Source organism: Dinoponera quadriceps, unplaced genomic scaffold (assembly GCF_001313825.1).
Source record: "Dinoponera quadriceps isolate SergipeBrazil2010 unplaced genomic scaffold, ASM131382v1 scaffold1441, whole genome shotgun sequence".
NCBI lineage: Eukaryota > Metazoa > Arthropoda > Insecta > Hymenoptera > Formicidae > Dinoponera > Dinoponera quadriceps.
In genome coordinates this window covers 70,848-88,587 of record NW_014555884.1, presented here as the reverse complement: position 1 = coordinate 88,587, position 17,740 = coordinate 70,848, and the positions used below count along the sequence as shown (strand labels likewise).

Below are 17,740 nucleotides of genomic sequence, written 5' to 3'. Positions count from 1 at the left end.
TCGCTGAATGTTCTTCTCGAAAAACTGCTCGAACCTTGGCGCCCCCCGTCGCGAATCCTACGCTGATCATTGCTACTCGTTCGACGGCCTGAATTGCAATCGTTAAGCAGGAAAGTAGAGGCGGATATTCCCTCGGATGAAAGTGACGTGTAACGCAGACGTTCCAGCAGACGTATATTTCACGATCGGGTGTAGGAAATGCGTGGCAGTTTCCGCCGCGGAAAGGGATACTTCGCAGGAAAGGAGCGATCTTTTTGAGCGTTCGCGGGCTGCACGTGTAATATCGAGGTTGCGACTATTACCGGCACATACTCAACTCGCGTTTGTCGGTCAGTAATCAGCGGGATCGCTACTTTCTTGCCGCCGACGTAGAAAAACGATGGCAGCCACGGCGATCAAAGGGCGCACCATCGCATGAACGTAATCGTATAGTAGTCCCGCGGGTCGAGGTTTCCGCATTTACGAGTTCCCATCGCAAACGAGACGAGCATCACAACCAACAACGGCGGCCGTAGTCGCGCGCATCGGAATTCACCGCGTCGGATGATAGTCGTCAAATTGTTCTTAATCGCATATCGTACTTGGATGTGCTGTACGCGTGCTGTAATTCCGATACGTACAATGTAACACTCGCGGAAAGCCGAGTGCGTGAAAGAAAGAGGCGCGCGCATGAAGAGGGGTGGAGAATCGCGCGAAGGATGCGCGTGGAATAGGGAAAAGTTCTCTTCGAACGGGGGGCTCACCGGTGAAGGGCGTTACGATTATACTCGGAGTATCAATCGTCAGAGTAATGGACTGTAATGCACCGCTGTCGACGCGCATGATCTACGGCATCGTAAGTGATGGGGGCGGGAATCGCGCTCGTGAAAAACTCGCCGCCGATAAAGAGACCGGCAGAAGTAGCGCCCGATCGAATTAGTCACACACAGGGGTCTATTTTCGCCGTCTGCCGGGAGGAATTACGTTTTCTACGACATATCGTTACCCTTTCACTCCGAAATATCAAGTATTACCGTGAAATTCTCAGCCGTCAGACGTTGTTCCCGACGTCTCCGTGACGATTCTCATCTCTCGCGGGAAGAACGGGAGGAGTAAGAGAGAGAGAGATGGGGTGAGGAAGAAAAAAAATGCACACACCTACTTATCCTCTTCCCGGGCGTTTGTGCTCGGCCGATGATTTTTTCCGACACAATAGGAACCGACAAAAGGCGCCTGTCAGACGGACAAATCTGAAGAATACACCTCCCGGGCTCGCTTCGTGGGCCTATCTCCGAGGGGCCCGCCGGTCCTGACACGCGTCGGTTCCCTCCGCGCACCACGGGAACTCGATGTGATGGGCACAATACGTCGAAACTAATGCGTCCGACCACCATCCCCGGGCACACGACGAAAATCAATCAAGTCCATTAAAGGACGGCGTCGGTGCACGGATTCTAATTCCGATATGAGGTAATGTAACGCGATATATACCTGCCCTGCGCGCCGTTGCATCATTAATGAAAATCCATTTAGCGTGACGCGCGCGTCGATTACGGGATTGATGATGATTTCGTCACACGCCGTCCAACGATAGATACTCGCCCTTGCCCGTCTTTCTCCGTCTCCCTCGGAAAGGGAGTCGTCGGTGATGCTTTCTGTGCACTCTAACTGAGACGACGAGCTTCGGGAGGTCCGGCTGTGTGACGAATGACGTCCGGTGGTCGCGTCTTCTGAAGTACGATCGATATTTTGGTGAATAATTCATTTCCGACGCGTCAGATAAGATTCTCGATCGGACGATGTGTCGTGTGCGGTCGGCTGGAACGAAAGGACGCGGTAGCGTGTCTGTAGCCGAGGGAAAGCTTTCTTGGGTGCACCCCGTGTAATGAATGATTTAAAAGTCAGTTTTTTAATGCTCGAAGAACAAAGCGAGTCGCTGAAACTGCGGTTGGCAACACCTCCGCGCGCGCGCGCGCGATTCAACGCGGATAACTCTCCTACGTCATTGTCGAATTCGAAATGAGCGAATTGAATAGACGGGCGTTATCTCGGTCGGTTTGAATGAGAGTGCCTGGCGAGTGAATCACACTGACTCGTTTCGCTGTTTCTCGAAGCTTGCGCTAAGCGGCCTCTCGGATGCTCGCATGCGAAACGCGTCGGCGAGCCTCTCTGCCGCTTTCCCTTTCTTAAAACATGCGTCTTCCCGACGCCTTCGCTGCCACTTCCTGCCAATCGCCACTGGAAATGCATAATCACGCGACGTGACGATTACACCGGCCAACAAATTTCGATATCATTAGTTGCATCCTTTTTGAATTCGAATTCTCTTATTTTCGTGGTTTATATCAAACAAACCCAAGTCAAACGAATACATGTACGAGAGTCCGAAGAAATCATCTTTTCCGCATAAAATTGACGGCTTAAATCCAGGATAGAATTTTCTTCGTTGGCCAGTGTCGATTTTCGCTCGGAAGCGATCGGCTGATAAATTCTTGACAAATCACCGCGCGCGCGATTTATCACGGGGCGATTAGCAGATGGGTGGCACCCGCGGGTTACACCCGTTATCGATTTCCGGCAACTTTTTCGCGACGCCCGATGACGGCGGAGGAAATTACTCCGAGTCATTTATCATCGACGGGCTCGCGAGAACGCGCCGATGACTCGGCAGAAGCGCGCGCGAGAATGCATTTCGCTCGATATAATTCCGAGACGCGTCTTGCGCGCTAATCCGCGCCGCCGGGAAGGATGTAATTGTCTTCGCGCAACACAAAACGCGTCGAGTCTTCATCGCCCGACGAGATAATTATTATTTCAATTCGCGCCGGATCAGATAAGCGAAAGCGCTGCGGCCGCGAGATAGTCGTCGTGTACTCCGTAACTAGGAGCTGTCGATGGCCGATTATCGCGTCTCCGACGCTTATCCGAGCGTAACTTCAATAACTTCGCCGCCTCGTCGCAAAAACGTTCGCTCGTGCTGAAACGACGATAACCCGTCCGATAATTGCGCGATACCAGCGCGCTAATTGTCGCGCGCGAAATTCCGCCGGCTAATTTTGGAATCTAATCGGCCGATGCACACCTCTCCTCGCGAGCCGGTCGCGAGATATCGCGACTCGAGGCGCCTTCTGGCGCCTCGCTACTTCTCGAGGCCGGTCGCGGATACGCGACGATCTTCGTGTTGCCGCGGCCCCCGCGGATTTTACCGTTAATCAAGATAGCTCTCCTTGGCACATTCGGGAAATATCTCACTTCACCGGCTCACCTGGCGGGCGTTTAATCGCTCGGGCGTGACGGGCCGATAACAAGCGAAATTGACCGTCGTGCCCGATGCATATCAAATCGCTTAGCGGTAAATCAAAAGCAACGTAATTACAGCGTAATTATTATAGCAATCAGCGAGATATCAGGGCAGTGCAAATATCCGCGATTACGCCGGTGATAGCCAATTTTCCCCTCGAATCGTAACAACTTGCTGATCGCGCGATTTTTCACTCCGATCCTCCGTCTGGCGCGCTTCCAAGTTTCGCGACAGCGCGTTTCTCTGTGCGTCTTTATCGAATCACTTAGCGGTAATTTCACACGTACAGCAATCTTCGCGCGCGATAATCCTATCAATTGGAGATAAGCGGGAAATCAAGTAACTAGACTCGCAAATATCTTTATTATATCATTATCTATTTTGTCGCTCGTACTCGCAAGCTGGGATTTTGTTTCTCCGCTTAGAAGAAATACGCAGAGTGAATATTAATTAGTGTTTAGATTATTAGACATTAAGACGTCGTGGAGACGCCTTTGAGATAATAAGACGTCTAATACGACGTCTTCAAGGCGTCTTTAAAACATGTTCAGGTGATGAGCGATCTTGATTCGATTTTCAGAAAATCAATCTCTTTCCTCCAAAAATTGATTGTTTTCTGTTCGATTTTCCGATTTTTCTATGAATTAATTCTTTCAATGGAAAATCGATCGTCGATTTGCTTATTCATTAATGACAAAAGATGTAACGTCGGTAAAATATATATTCTCTCCGTTTTTGGCAACATTCGGTTGGCAACAGTCTCAGCTATGCCTGACCTTCTGGATCGTTGTGATGAAAAACCCCAGTGCTTTTTTTTATTTTTGAACTATATATATCAAATGTTCATCCTCATTTTTTCCTTCTTTTAGTCTAATTTTTTTAATAAATCGATTCTGTTATTCCGATTCAAGATCAGTTCAAAAGTCGATTTTCTCCATAACATCGCCCATCACTAATATTAATCGTCGTTAGTAAAAAATTTTACACTTTTGCGTGTAGTGATCCTCTCGAAAATGGAAATTAAACCGCTAGATCCGCTTATCCGACACACACGCGCACACACACGACATGTGGGATAAACGGGCGGATCAAAACGCTGCGCTGCCACGTGGCCGGTTAAACGGCCGGCTGTTTCAAGCATCGGTGTTTCTCCGATGTTGAGTTCATCTGAGTTCTCCACGTCCGGGATATTTCAATTAAAAGCACCGGGCCAATCAGCCGCGCAGCATGCAGCGCGTGTCATTTGGGAGCTAAGTGCTGTATGACTGCAGGGGTTCGATACAAGAGGGACACGTGAAACTTCTCTTTCTCCCTCACTTGATCCTTATTCTCTCGTATTTACTATACTATACTAGTCGTTTCTTCGAATATCACACCATCTATTTGTCCCATTTCCTTTTCGGATCGCTGCCCGGTGCAAATATTATTCCTAATGCATATTAGTTCTAATGCATACAAGTCGAGAACGTGCTCGAGCCGGGCGAACGACGAACATAATTTCCGCGGCTTAGAGCGTCCCGATCGCGAGCGTCACGCATTATCCACGTGCCTCGGACGCAGGCTCGCGACGTTGGACTCAAGCTCGTAATTTCGTGGCTTGCCTCTTCGTTTTGCGTCTCCTGTTCGCGAAGAAGGCGCCGCAACGGGTCGGGCGAACGGCAAAATTTATTGCGTATTAATTGCACGCGACCACGTCGTCAGTCATAATTACGTTCCGCGTCTCGAATCGGCAGGGACCGCATGTGGTTTACGACCGTAACGAGGAAGTACACGCGTCGTCGAGGAAGGGAGACGCTTAAGAGAGTGCAGTCTCCCCTTCCTCGACTACCGACGACTAGCGCTTGAATTTAACCGAAACGGTTCCGTCGGGAAAGAACCTTTTCCAGATGCGACACCGGCAGTTTCGGCGCGAATCGAGACGTCACACGGTCGTCTTTCCGATCTTCTTCTGCGGAAACAAGAGAAGGGAACAATACAACACTAGGGATTTTCTTGGGAAAAATAAACGTACATTCCATGTGGAATGCAGGAATTCGTCAATCTTGTGCTAACCTTGAAACTCCGAGATTCTCCCGAGAATTCCTCCATTCCACATGGGAGGTATGCTTCTTTCTCAAACGAATTTAGAGAACGTTTAGAGAACGTGATATTTTTGGTCTCCTTTTTCTGCCCCTATCATCGAAGAAGATCGGATGACGGCAGAAACGTTTGGAGTCCGTCAGTGCTCATTTTCTATTTTATTATCTTTACGACTGAGTAGGTGTCACGTATCCAAGATCTTGTGTTTACTGTTTTCGCCCTATCGCACAGTGGGGCCGTATGAAATTTCATGTTTCAAACAAGGTTCGCAGCCTCGAAATTTGAACGGATTTCGACGATGATTGTTTTTTTTTAATAAAAGCCAATGAGGTTTAGAACAACTCTATCGAGTCAGATTTTTGTTTTTCGCTTCTCTTCTTTAATAAATCAGACATAAAGAAGATAGATGTAGAAACTGTTCAATCAAACAGTAGATAATTCATTTAACATCTCGCGATAGGCGATAACTGGCTGACAGACATTTCCCGTTCAATTTCCACGATTTGTCCTGAGAATTCTTCCTGCGATTTATCACTGCAGAGACTCACATACGAGAATACGATGCGTGTGCGAAGGAATCGATTGAATGAAATTGATTTAGCGGTAGGTGTCGACTCCCTTTATCTCTCTCGTTCTCGCTGGGCCCTCCGTTAATCATCGGACGTATCGTGGCTTTTTAAGGGAATCATTTGTTATCGTTATCCTTCGGCGTGTTGTTAATGAAGTGGATAAACGCGCGAGCCACGTCGGATAAAAATGCCCAATGACAAATCCTTATTTTTCACGGCTTCGTCGGACGGAGGTTACTTGACGTTCTGATTATGTTCCTCGTGTACGTGGAAATTATTCGTGACGTGCTTGCTGCTAATGCAATATCTGTCACGTCTATCTGTCTTGTCCTTGAAGGAAATCCTTAATTTGACTAATACATAGACGGTACCGGTCGCATTCCTTCGCGCATAGAAATTACGTTTGTCGCTTACCTTAATGCAATGTCCGTCATGTCTATTTATGCGTTGTTTCTTGGAAAAATATCCCGCTCGACCGTTAGATTACTTTTACAATCAAGTCAGTAGTTATTCTATATCGATGCTTTCGCTACAACAGCAACATTATTTTCCTCCGTGTGTTAACTTCGCTTACTGCCGAGTCGACAATTATTTTATCCCGAGAAAATGGACCGAGAATAAATAGAATGTAAAAGGCGCCAAAACGCCGTTATAAATTCAGACACGTTTCTCCGCTGACTGCCTGATTGAATGCTCGGGACGGGCGATAATGTGCAACATTGACTCGCTGGCGTCCGCCGTCGTTCGGGGCATGATTTTCCGCGTGATGTCACTTCAAAGGCACGCTGATTAAAATGAACACGGAGGGAAGAAGATGATACTCCTTCGTCTCGTGTTTCTTTTCGCCGGTCACGAAGGATGATCGCGCGTCATTGAGGCAAAGTTGCAAATTCACATCGCCGAGACACGGCCGCAAGTAACGTCGCAGCATGCTAATTAAACATATTATCTCCAGTGACTCCGACTAGAGATTTTCTCTTTTCCTTTTCGAGGCGCACGCAGGGCTGATCGGGGCCGGTAATCAGGACGCGGTCGAACGCGACTGTAAGGAGACGGGAATGACGCGAATGGTGCGCAACTTGGGAACTAACGAAACAGCGTCAGTTCGGGCTTAACGAAACCTCTCACTCTTCTTGCCCGTCGCGACTTTAATAGAGCGATACGTTCGCGCATACCGCGGAAGTTTTACGATACGCAGTTAAGGCAAGACGCCGTATCGTTTTATCGAGCAGCGCGGAATTTATCCGGCGTGTCGCCCGCGACAAGTTCGTAAAACAGGTGAAAGCTCTTGCGCGACGCAAATTGAACGTAATGTGGTCGCGGTAGACGCGTAATTGACAAGATACGGCCTTTAATGCGCGATGCGCGCTCTCGTGGACGAGCTGTTTTCATATTTACGTTCTACGCGCATGTAGCTCGTAATTGAGTTCAACGGAAATCGCGCCGACTCGTGTATCGGTGACGGCGACGTAGTTAGTCAGAAATGGATTGACTTTTTTTTTTACGAGTATCTACAGCTGACGACGGGAGCTGACGACGGCGAGCGATAATCGACGGAGCGAGTCGCACTTGACCCACTTAATACCGAAACATATGTGAGAGAGAAAAACGTGCATTCAACAGCATCTCGTCGGTGGGTTGCTTGGGCGAGCGTGGAACTCGCGGGACAATGGAAACACGAGACTTTTCACGTGCAATCGTTCGGTTTTCACTTTTGTGTTCCTGAGACGAAGTGGTCGTCATTCGGGAGTTGCCTCACGCGGGTCTGGCTGTGTCAAATTACGGAACATTCGCGTTATCGTTCGTTACAAAAGCGCTTCTCTCTGTCGGATCGCGAGAAAATTCGTCTATTATGCGCCACACCATTCTAGCCGGTCATATCTATCTCCAAAATGATCGTGATTGTGCGCTTGCAAAATGACAGAGGACTTTTTTGGCCAATACGATGACTTCTTCCTGCCTACACTTAGTACGGACACCCTGTACATACCGGAATCCAGTGGCGGGCGGAAAGTTTATAGGCGTGTCCGCAGTCATTAATCAGGAGGCGAGGGACTCTACATGATAGAGAAAACCGCGCGCTTCCGTCAGCCGGTGAAAGTTAGCCGTCTGGCTAAATAAATATCGGGGGGAAAAAAGAGGGGCGACGGCATCTCGACATGTAGAAAAAGCTCTTCGCGCGCCGTCACATGTGTACAAGGAACGCGCGGTACAAGAAAGGCGTGGTACTTCTACGGTCGCTCCCGTAGATAACGTCGATGACAAGGTTTATCAGCTGAATATTGAAAACGCAGTCACGTGCCAGCGTATGCTGCGATGCCGAGAAGGTTGGCCGAACAAACGCCGGCCGACGTGAGTCTACTGCAACGCGATAAGCGATGACAAATTGGACAAGTGTTGCTTTAAACTGGGGTAGGTCCGAACGCGAGCTCAGCCGTGCCTTATCGAGCTATCGGACGAAAATAGCAAATGCGGATTCGATGTGAATTTATAAAATATATCGCTTTTAGACATTTTTTCAATATTATCGCGACCTCTTCTCTGTAGGAATTATCTCTGTCTTCGATTTTGACAAAGTAAAAAAAAGAGTGTTAGACTCAAGTAAATAATTACTCCAATACTTCTTAGCAACGTTTCATTTGGATTAAATAAATTTTTCTTAACTCAAGTAAATATTTTATTTGTACAATTTACTTGGGAAATATTTTACTTGGTTCAAGCACGTATTATTTAATCCAAATGAAAATTAGCTAAAGGGTATTAGAGTAATTATTTACTTGAATCTAGCACTTTTTCGTGCAATATCAAGAAGATTACCGAATCGAAATTTTAGTTTTACATTGAGTCCATTTAATTCTACGTGAAATCTTCAAGTCTTCTATTGTACTCCTTTGATGCTACAAGTTATCTTTGTTTTCTCTACTTGGAAACTTAATGAAGAAAATTTCGACTTGGATCAATTCTCAAAAGTCGAAAGCCAATTTAGGTATTAATTTTCAAAATTATTTTTTTTCTCCAATGAAGCTGCCATTCATTATTAATCAAAGAATACAATTCTGACGTTTATTTATGCTTCTCGCTTTTTAATGTTCGATTCACATGCTCGTTGCAAATTAAATCGGTGTACGCCTGCAGTCAGCACAATCATCGGATGCGATAAACAATATAATTGCTCGATCTAATCTTTAGAACCATCAAGCGGACGATGACCTAGTTCTATCTCTAACTGTCCCGTAGACAGTGTCTCGTGCGATATACGGCACACGCTGTGTCGCAATTTTTCATAATATTCCAAAAGTTTCTAAAAGCGATATATTTTACAAATTCACATCGAATAATCCGCTATTTTCGTTCGATAGCTCGGTAAGGCATGGCTAAATTCGCGCTCGGACCTATCCCAGTTTGCAGCAACACTTGTCTAATTTGTTATCGCTTATCGTATTGCAGTGGACTCTCGAGGCACAGCACACAACCATGTTCAAATTTATATTATGTAAAGTACGTCCGTGTGTTTGGCGCGGACGTCGCGTATCGCATAACTCCGCTGGGAAACTTTCCTCGCGGAAACAGATATCACACAACTGTTGCGTCACACGATACCCGACATTGCACGATAACGCGAGATCTCAACGTATCGCGCACAAAAATGATAAGGCGGGGAGCAGTGTTCGAAATACGTCGCGAGGGATCGCGTTTACGTTGATACAGCACTCTACACGGCTAACCAGACTTAATATGAAAGGAAAATTTCGATTCAGGTGCCGTTATGATGAAATCTTCACGAGCGCGAGATCATTACCGTCGCACGCGACGGTAACTCGAGAAAAAAGGGAGATTACGAGGGATGAATTTGGGCAAGAACGGCCGTAAAGAACCAGCCGCAACGACACGATACATGCGCGATACGTGTGTATCGCTTTGATTTATACGCGGCGCTCGGGGCCAGCAGAACCCGCGGTTCCCGGCGCGCATTTTTCAACTCGCTACGGCTAAAAACGACCGCGACGCGCGCGTCCATTCACAAGCGGGTTTGTCACCGCTTCTGTCCTGATATCGCGATTTAAGGCCCGGGCAATTGACCTCGTGCATCCTCGTCCGTCGCGTGCAGGATTTAGAGCCGGGACGCCGAAGACATTAAAGTGGCTCCCTTTTGCGTGCGCGTACGCGCGCGTCTTGCTCCGTTGGACCGTCGGCTTTCGTGCTGCCTTATTAATAGTTTCGCTGCACCTTTTTGCTCGACTCCTCGGGCCCCTGTCTAGTCGACGGCTTGACCACCCGCGATACGTCGGCGATTCGCGGGAGACTATAAAAGGGCTCGCGATAGCCAGCGCAGTAAATTTCTAATAGGGAGCCGGGAGATTGAATCCCGCTTCGGAGGGGTCTCTCACACACTCTTTCTCGAGACTTTGTTGGAAATTGCCGATGAGAACGGCGAAATACACCGCGATAGAAGCGAAACGAGCCGGGTCTACGATGAGTTTTGCTAAGTATTTCGGTGCCTCCACCAGGCTATTCGCGGCCTTTCGAAACTTGTGTCGTAAATATATAATATATTTCGCAACTTGAGTCGTGCAACCTTTTACGCTCACTCGAGGTATACCTGTAAAACAGAATCAGTAAAATAATCTGTAAAACAGAAGTGGCTGGAAAGGATTAGGAAATTTTTAATGAAGATCACGAAAGTTTGTTTTTTTATGCGAACGTTCATTATAGGAACCTGTCGACCCGGCCGCCGAGATTGTGTATATACGCGTCATTGACTGACAGGCGACGACAGTTGACGATTGATGGGGGAAGATGTTTTTGCCTTTCTTGCCGATTGTTTTAGTACTCTCTTGCGCGTTATATATCCTTCCGCGACCGAGTGAATTATTTTTGGAGACGACGAGTGACGCATATATCGCAATACGGGTTACGTGTGTATCCGTATGTTAATTATCATTCCTGCCGGCTCTTAAAATATTTAATCGTGCTCTCGTTGGCATCGCATTCATTAACTCTCCGATCGAAGCGTATCTGTGCGAGTGTCAGTGCCATGGAGTAGCCGGAGCAGGATGGCGAATCGGGAAGCTAGGACGCAGCAACGATACATCATACGTTTCCAGGTGTATCAAATAATTTCTTATACGGGATAACGGATGCTTGACGGAATTGCCGAGAATAAAGAGATGCCCGAGTCGAAATTTATGTCAGCATTCACAATCATCGTTTGATAAATAATTATATTTTTATTAACTTTCGATTGTTCGTCAACTCCTGTATCTGTACTTATTGCCTTATTTATATTAGGAACATCAATCCGAGTGGATCTACCCGATTGGTTCGCAATGTGTTAAATTATTTAATATCTGTTTTTATATTATATTTTGTGATATGTCTTTCTTCAAGACATTTTCAACATGGAGAAAAATTCAGGTGAGGCAATCTTTTGTACAGTGTTATAACTGGCGATTCTTAATTGATCTTTCAAGTTCGATGGAATTTGCAGGATTAATGCAGAATCAAAATCTCGGGTAAATGCTCAAAACATCTCGTATACCGTGATCGCGTTAAGATACATCGTGCGTGCGATAATTAAGCTCTGTTTGAAAATAGAATGTTTCTTCGAGTTTAAAGTCAGTACTCTAAGTCAGCCCGCGGTATCTTCTCCTGTTAATTGACGTTACTGTTGCGGAGTCACGTATTCTCTCTTTGCTCGAGGGTGCTCTGTTAACGGGGGTAGCAGTTTCCCGGTTGTGAGCCGGGAAAGATCGCTAACTCTTTTGTCTCTAGTTGACTCAGGTTATTATCAATTCTATTATTAGTCCAAGAGAAGCATCGTAAGAAGTAAATTACTAGACACGGCGATATTTGAGATTCATTAGCGGCATCGGTAAAAATTAGAGATCGTCGGCGACGTTATCGCTTCTAATAATAATGTTTCGCGTGCCACTCGGAAGTCAAACACCCCGCGGTTGCATAACAATATCACAAGGAACGCGTGCCAAACACATCGCCCGGTCATGACTACACCGACGAAAATAAAATCCGTTAATTACGATATGAGCAAACGTGCGTTGTAACACGACCGTACGGCTTCCGTTTAATAAACAAATAAATAGGTTAATTAATTAATTAATTAATAAGTTAATTAATTAAACAGTCGATCGATTATCGATAGCTATATATACTTCTAGTTTATTTCACACGTTTTTCACAAATATATTTACATTTTACATTAATTTAACTTCTTATCTCGTCAATGTCTACATAATTTACATACAATGTCTTTCAGAATGATATTCAAAAATTCGATATTCAAGAAAAATAATACCCATCCGTTGAGATGTAAAATCTGATATACGCGATATGCGCGTTTTTCGAGAAATTTCGAATCGAGATCGAAATCCAAAAGTTTCCGAGAAAATCGAGATTTTCAATTTAGACACGACAAAGTACCTAGACGGCACGCGCCGGAATTCGCAAACAACGCTCTCACCTCGCAGAGTTACGAGGACGAAAATAAGATACGGCACGGCCGAGTAGCTTTCGCGTTCAAGCTCGTCACTGTGTCTCCGGGTATTCATCATCAAGTGGCTCCAACCGCGATTTAATTCGGACGATAACTCAGAATTTCGCCGGATCGACCACGGGATTCGTACTCTTTAAGCTTCGTCGTCGCCGGTGCAGCGTGACTAATCGAGCTTAAAATGTCGGTCATTAATTATTATTTGCGAGTTTAAGTCGCACGCGGAAATTGGGGCGAGGCTATCGTCGATCACGCGTGATTATCATTCTCTGCACAATATTCCGTCGTGGATTTCCTAAAGTTTCTGAACAAATCACGCTCTAACCGATCTTATTCGGCCGTCGTTTACGAATGACGGATGACATATGCAAATCTATGATGTTGTTTGCGAATATTAAATTCGTCTTGTTTCCTTCCTCTTTTTTCGAGCAATCGCACTTCCATTTAATCGCGGAAGTGCGAAGTTAGCGGGCGGGTAAATCGGCGCAATGCAGCACGCATAAAAGACGCGCGCTCGCGCACGGAATATAATTGCTTAATGACACAGTGGAAATTTATAATTTCCATTAGCAGACTGCGAAAAAGGTTGGCACATCTTCCTAGTCATTAGAAGCTCGTTAACAATCAAGCGCGCACGGCGCTTTCCCATAAAGTTAAGCCGAAGAACGCGCCGTGAGGTCTGAAAGGTCCGTGAAATTAACCTTATCGCGCGAAGGGTTAATTTAATTCTATAAATCCTTTCCTATTTTTGTCGGGAGATTCTCGTAGCGTCGTCGGAAAAGCACGATTGATACACGACCGAGAGACACAGTGTAATCACACCGAAGGACAAAACGACCTTCTACGAAAAATATTGACAAAATAGCGCCGAGTGTGCGTGCTTAAAATAGCGATATTCAAGTGTCGCACCGATCGCAAGTCAAAAATAACACGTTAAACGCTACCTTTTCTGCGCAAATACTTAAGCTAGCACTCTCCGATATATCAAGTATTTCGGTTCTTCTCGAGGCTTCTCTAATGACGAGAAGTGAATTCGCGTCTTGCGAGCGACGCGCCCCTGTTTTCCATTTCTCCACCTGCTTTCGATTATTCCGACAAGAGCGGACGAGAGCATTCGACTGCATTCTATAGGTCGATATCGATGATATCACAGGAACGAAAACGCACCGGCGAGGCCGTGCCGGAGAAAGAGAAGGCCGGTAGCTCGTCGGCGATCGTTTGATCGTGGATGCTATCGACCCGGCGTGCGCGTTAACATTCTTAGGAGAAGTGCCCCGCGTAAGGAAGACGAACGAATCCAGAAACGAGATTCTACCGGTTGAATTCCTCGATGATTGATCCGCCGCGGTAGCCTGACGTCGTGCGATTGCACGAGATGTTTAACTCCAATTACCCGAGGCTGGGATTAAAGCAGTCGTGTCCGTCGTCATCGGCATCACGTTTGGGTGGCTTCCAAGCCGGGGGAAACGCAGCGACGGGCACTCGCGAGAGAACGCGTCACTCGTCCTCGTCGTCGGTGGCGACTCGGCCACTTTACGCGCGCGCGAATCTACAAAAGAAGCACGCATGCATGGACGGTACTCACGCACGCACGTACGTATTCACGCACCGACGCAGCCGCACGCAAAAGAAAGCAATTAGGCGGCAACAGTGGACGTGCGGCGGAAATAGATGGTTCATTGATTTCCCCGGCGAACCACGCACGAATCGCGATGCCCGGTAAAATAAGGTGCCGCCGGTTACGTGATTTATTTAAATGCCGATCTTACGCGCCGGTAATCAAGGTGAAACCGAAGCACATCGCCGACATAGCGACATCGTGTTCATTCCGCGTTACGCGACTTCTCCTCTTCTTTCTTCTTCTCGTCTTCGGCATTCCGCTCGGAAGTACGACGGGATTCGCGCCGATGCTTCGCTCGCGCCTTATAAATTTTCCAACAGCGGCACCGATGACAGTCAATGGCCCGATGACAGGATGAGACGGTTCCGAGGATGAATGTCCTTCCGAGTCCGTTCCGTGTTCCGGCGCGCTGATTTTATGATTATAATCACGATCGCCGATTGATGTATTTCATCGGCGTAAGCGTGCTTTTTAATTACCGGCGAACGACGTAAAAAGAAATGTTAATGTTGCTGCTGCTTTCAATTATCCGCGAACAGGTTGTCGTCGCGACCGGTCGAATTTTTGTCCCGCCGGTAAAATGTGTCTCTCCATCGGCCGAAGGAAACAGGCTCGTCGGCAGCGGAGCACAAACGGCGAGCGTACGCGAATGTTTAGAAGTACGATTGCCCCTTTCCGGGGCGATGCCCCGAAGGCGAACGAAATGTATTGTACCAAGAAAAATAATCAACCGATTCTCGAGGATCCTTCTTAGTACTTGACGTGATAAGCGAGTGATTAATTGTACTTTACTTGGTCTCTACCGTTTGAAAACTATCTGAACTCAGGGTCTACCCTGCTCTCATCACCACTTACTCTGCTCTACCCTCAGGGTGGAGTTTCCGAACGCAACTTCATTGGAATTACGAGGCCTACACGCGTTTTCTCTCGTTCACTCTCTCTTCTATGTATTGTGTCAAATTCTATATCTTATTTCTATTCTCCTATTACTCAGTTTGACCTGCAACCTCAGTTGCAAGGAAAAGGGTCTGTGTCAGCTTTCGTAAATAAGTTATTGCCATTTTGTTTCAACGACTCAGGCGACTCGCACCAGGCCTCTGAGACTAGTCAGCATTAAATCTCACAAGCCTTTCACGTTCTTAAAAACGCTCATTCTACAAATTTCTATTTTTTTTTCTGTTTTGTCAGGCTTAATAACAAGATATTTCTTTTTATTCTAAATTTATTTTGTATTTAAGTGACAATTTCAAGGAAGTTTTTATGTTAAAATAAACCCAGTAAGCAAGAAATAATTAACACAACGTCATTACAATGACATTTTTTATCAAATATAACGTTTCGAAATATGTGGTTCTTCAGGTTGTATACAACATCATAATAAAAACTAAATGAATTATAAATTAAGACAGAAAAGGTTAGATTCATATGACTTCGGCTGTCATCAGCCTGATCCAATGAGACAACTGGTTTCCAACCAATCTACAAAGAATAATATAGAAAGACAGTAAATAAGAATTGGAAATAAACTAGATAAATCAAAGTAATTAAGAAAAAAATTGCAAGAAACCATTATTTTTACAAGTTATTTTTTCGTGATATACAGCCTGGGAGACCTATGATGGTACTTCAGCGTTGTACATGTATTGTACCTGTATTGTAAAATCGCGGGTGTTATCCTCAGGCTTAGTGCGCCACACCGCGCAACAAAGTTGCAGCGCTTCGAGTGCGCGAAAAGCGCGAGCGTCGCCGATCGGAAGTCTCCTTATCGCGCGATTTGCAATGTACTTGTAATATAATTGCGGTTTTTGCAAAAGCTATCGCGTATAATATCGGAAAATTGAGATTTCAATTCCGATTTTTGCGACGATGATGCCGTTCTTTCTATCGGTTAGGGCTACAATTATCACAGCTGAGGCGAATGCTAATTTTGTCCTCGATTAACGATCACATGCCCCGGCTTCATTATTGTAATACCGGTTCTACAAGAGTAAGTTCTTACGGCCGTAATCCCCGAGGGTGTCGCAGTGTTCGCTCGATTCGCTCGCGGAATATTCGGAATCACGCGTCCTATCGAGAGGCGTTCCTGTAAAATCCACAAATTATCCGGAGTCTCCACAGTCGATGCTGTAAGCTTTTAATCTTTTGCCCTGAGCAATAAAGTGTAACATAATTTCTAACAAGAAGCATTTCCCGCTGCCAAAAGTAGCAGTAACGCTGAAATTTTAGGAATTACGACGTCCAGTAGGGCTGAAAATGCTTTTTACTAGAAATTTCGTTACAATTTAGTATTTAGAGCAAAAAACTAAAGTTCTACTACACCTCTTGCGGATCTGGACTTAGGATTAAGCTAATTCATTAAATCCAATTTTAACAGCTTCATTAAAGTTCTTCTATCAGCGTACTTCAACCAAAGTTCAGCTTGACTTCGCGCGGTCACCGCCGTTCTCGCTTAACCCAATTCCACCGTCCACGAACAAAAGAGCGCGCGGGAATGCAAATCAGATGGCACTTCCTAGGTTAAGTTCCGATCGCCGAGCGAGCCGACGTGAGACCGCGGTTTCAGCAAAGGTTAGCGTGGTCTAGTTACGAAGACGATATTCTTGGATCAGCTCTCTTCTTTCTCTCTCTCTCTCTCTCTCTTTCCCTCTATGTCTTCCGATCTAGTCGCTCGAGTCGTTCGTTCTGCCTCACTCGATATCCTTTCGGATACCGAATTGCTCAATTGGCTCGTTGCTGCGGAGAAGGCGGTCCCGTTATTTTCACGTGTTGGAAAATTTCTCGCCGTGGGGACAAAGTGACAAAGCCGCTCCGTCGGAACTGCGTTCTAGACTGATTAGAACGCAGCTTATCGAGCGGATAATACAGGAGAAGCATCGGTCGATAGTCGAGGCTCGGGCTGCAGTAAGAACGGTCGAAATCGATTAGATAATTCGACAAAATTTTTCAAGCTGCGCACGACGAAGCGCCGGGAGACGCGTGGCACGGCATTCTTCGTCGGATAAGGTCATCGCGCGCGATAAAAAGGCATGCCGGCGAATTAGGACACGCCGATGAAATCGAGTGACGTCGAGCGGCGTGTCGAGTGGCCGAGGGTCTCTCTCTCTCTCTCTCTCAATATCGGCCGGATAAATATCGTGAATGGACGGAGAATATCGGCTGTACCGTGGTATTAACGTCGGACTCGGCGCGCGTGGTTCAAGGGTAACGCTCGATTACACGTTCATTAATCACACACAGACGGCACGAGTCTATCGGGCGCGGCCGTTCGGATTGAAACTCTATACACTCGGCCGGGAAGCCGCAGCGGTTTTAGAAAAATCGATCGCAGGTGTCGACTCGGATTAAAGGCACTCGGACGATAGAGAGAGACCGCAGAGAGTGCGCTTTCGTATTGCGTGCGCGTGTATCATATGTTAACGTGTCGCGGATTAATCGGCAGCTCGAGGAGACGATAGAAGCACATTGCGCCTTAGGGATTTGCTTTGAGCTATCGGACGCAGGAATAACAAAAAATATAAGGTAATCGTACCAATGCTTGGACACGCACCTGGTTTCCGACACTCTTGTCATTTTGATCTTTGAATGTTTGAGCTTTCAACGTAGAATATGTACGCATATATTTTGTGTTTGAAGTTTAGATATTCGTATTTTTAAGGGTCAAAACAATAGGAGTGGCTGGAGTT

The 17,740-nt window shown here is 46.3% G+C and overlaps 1 protein-coding gene across 1 annotated transcript in view; it reads right to left on the bottom strand.

Moving 5' to 3' along the window:
• LOC106745658 (serine/arginine repetitive matrix protein 2) overlaps nucleotides 1-17,740 on the bottom strand; it is a 99,926-nt gene that overhangs the window by 80,284 nt on the left and 1,902 nt on the right. The gene's annotated exons all lie outside the window — the stretch shown is intronic.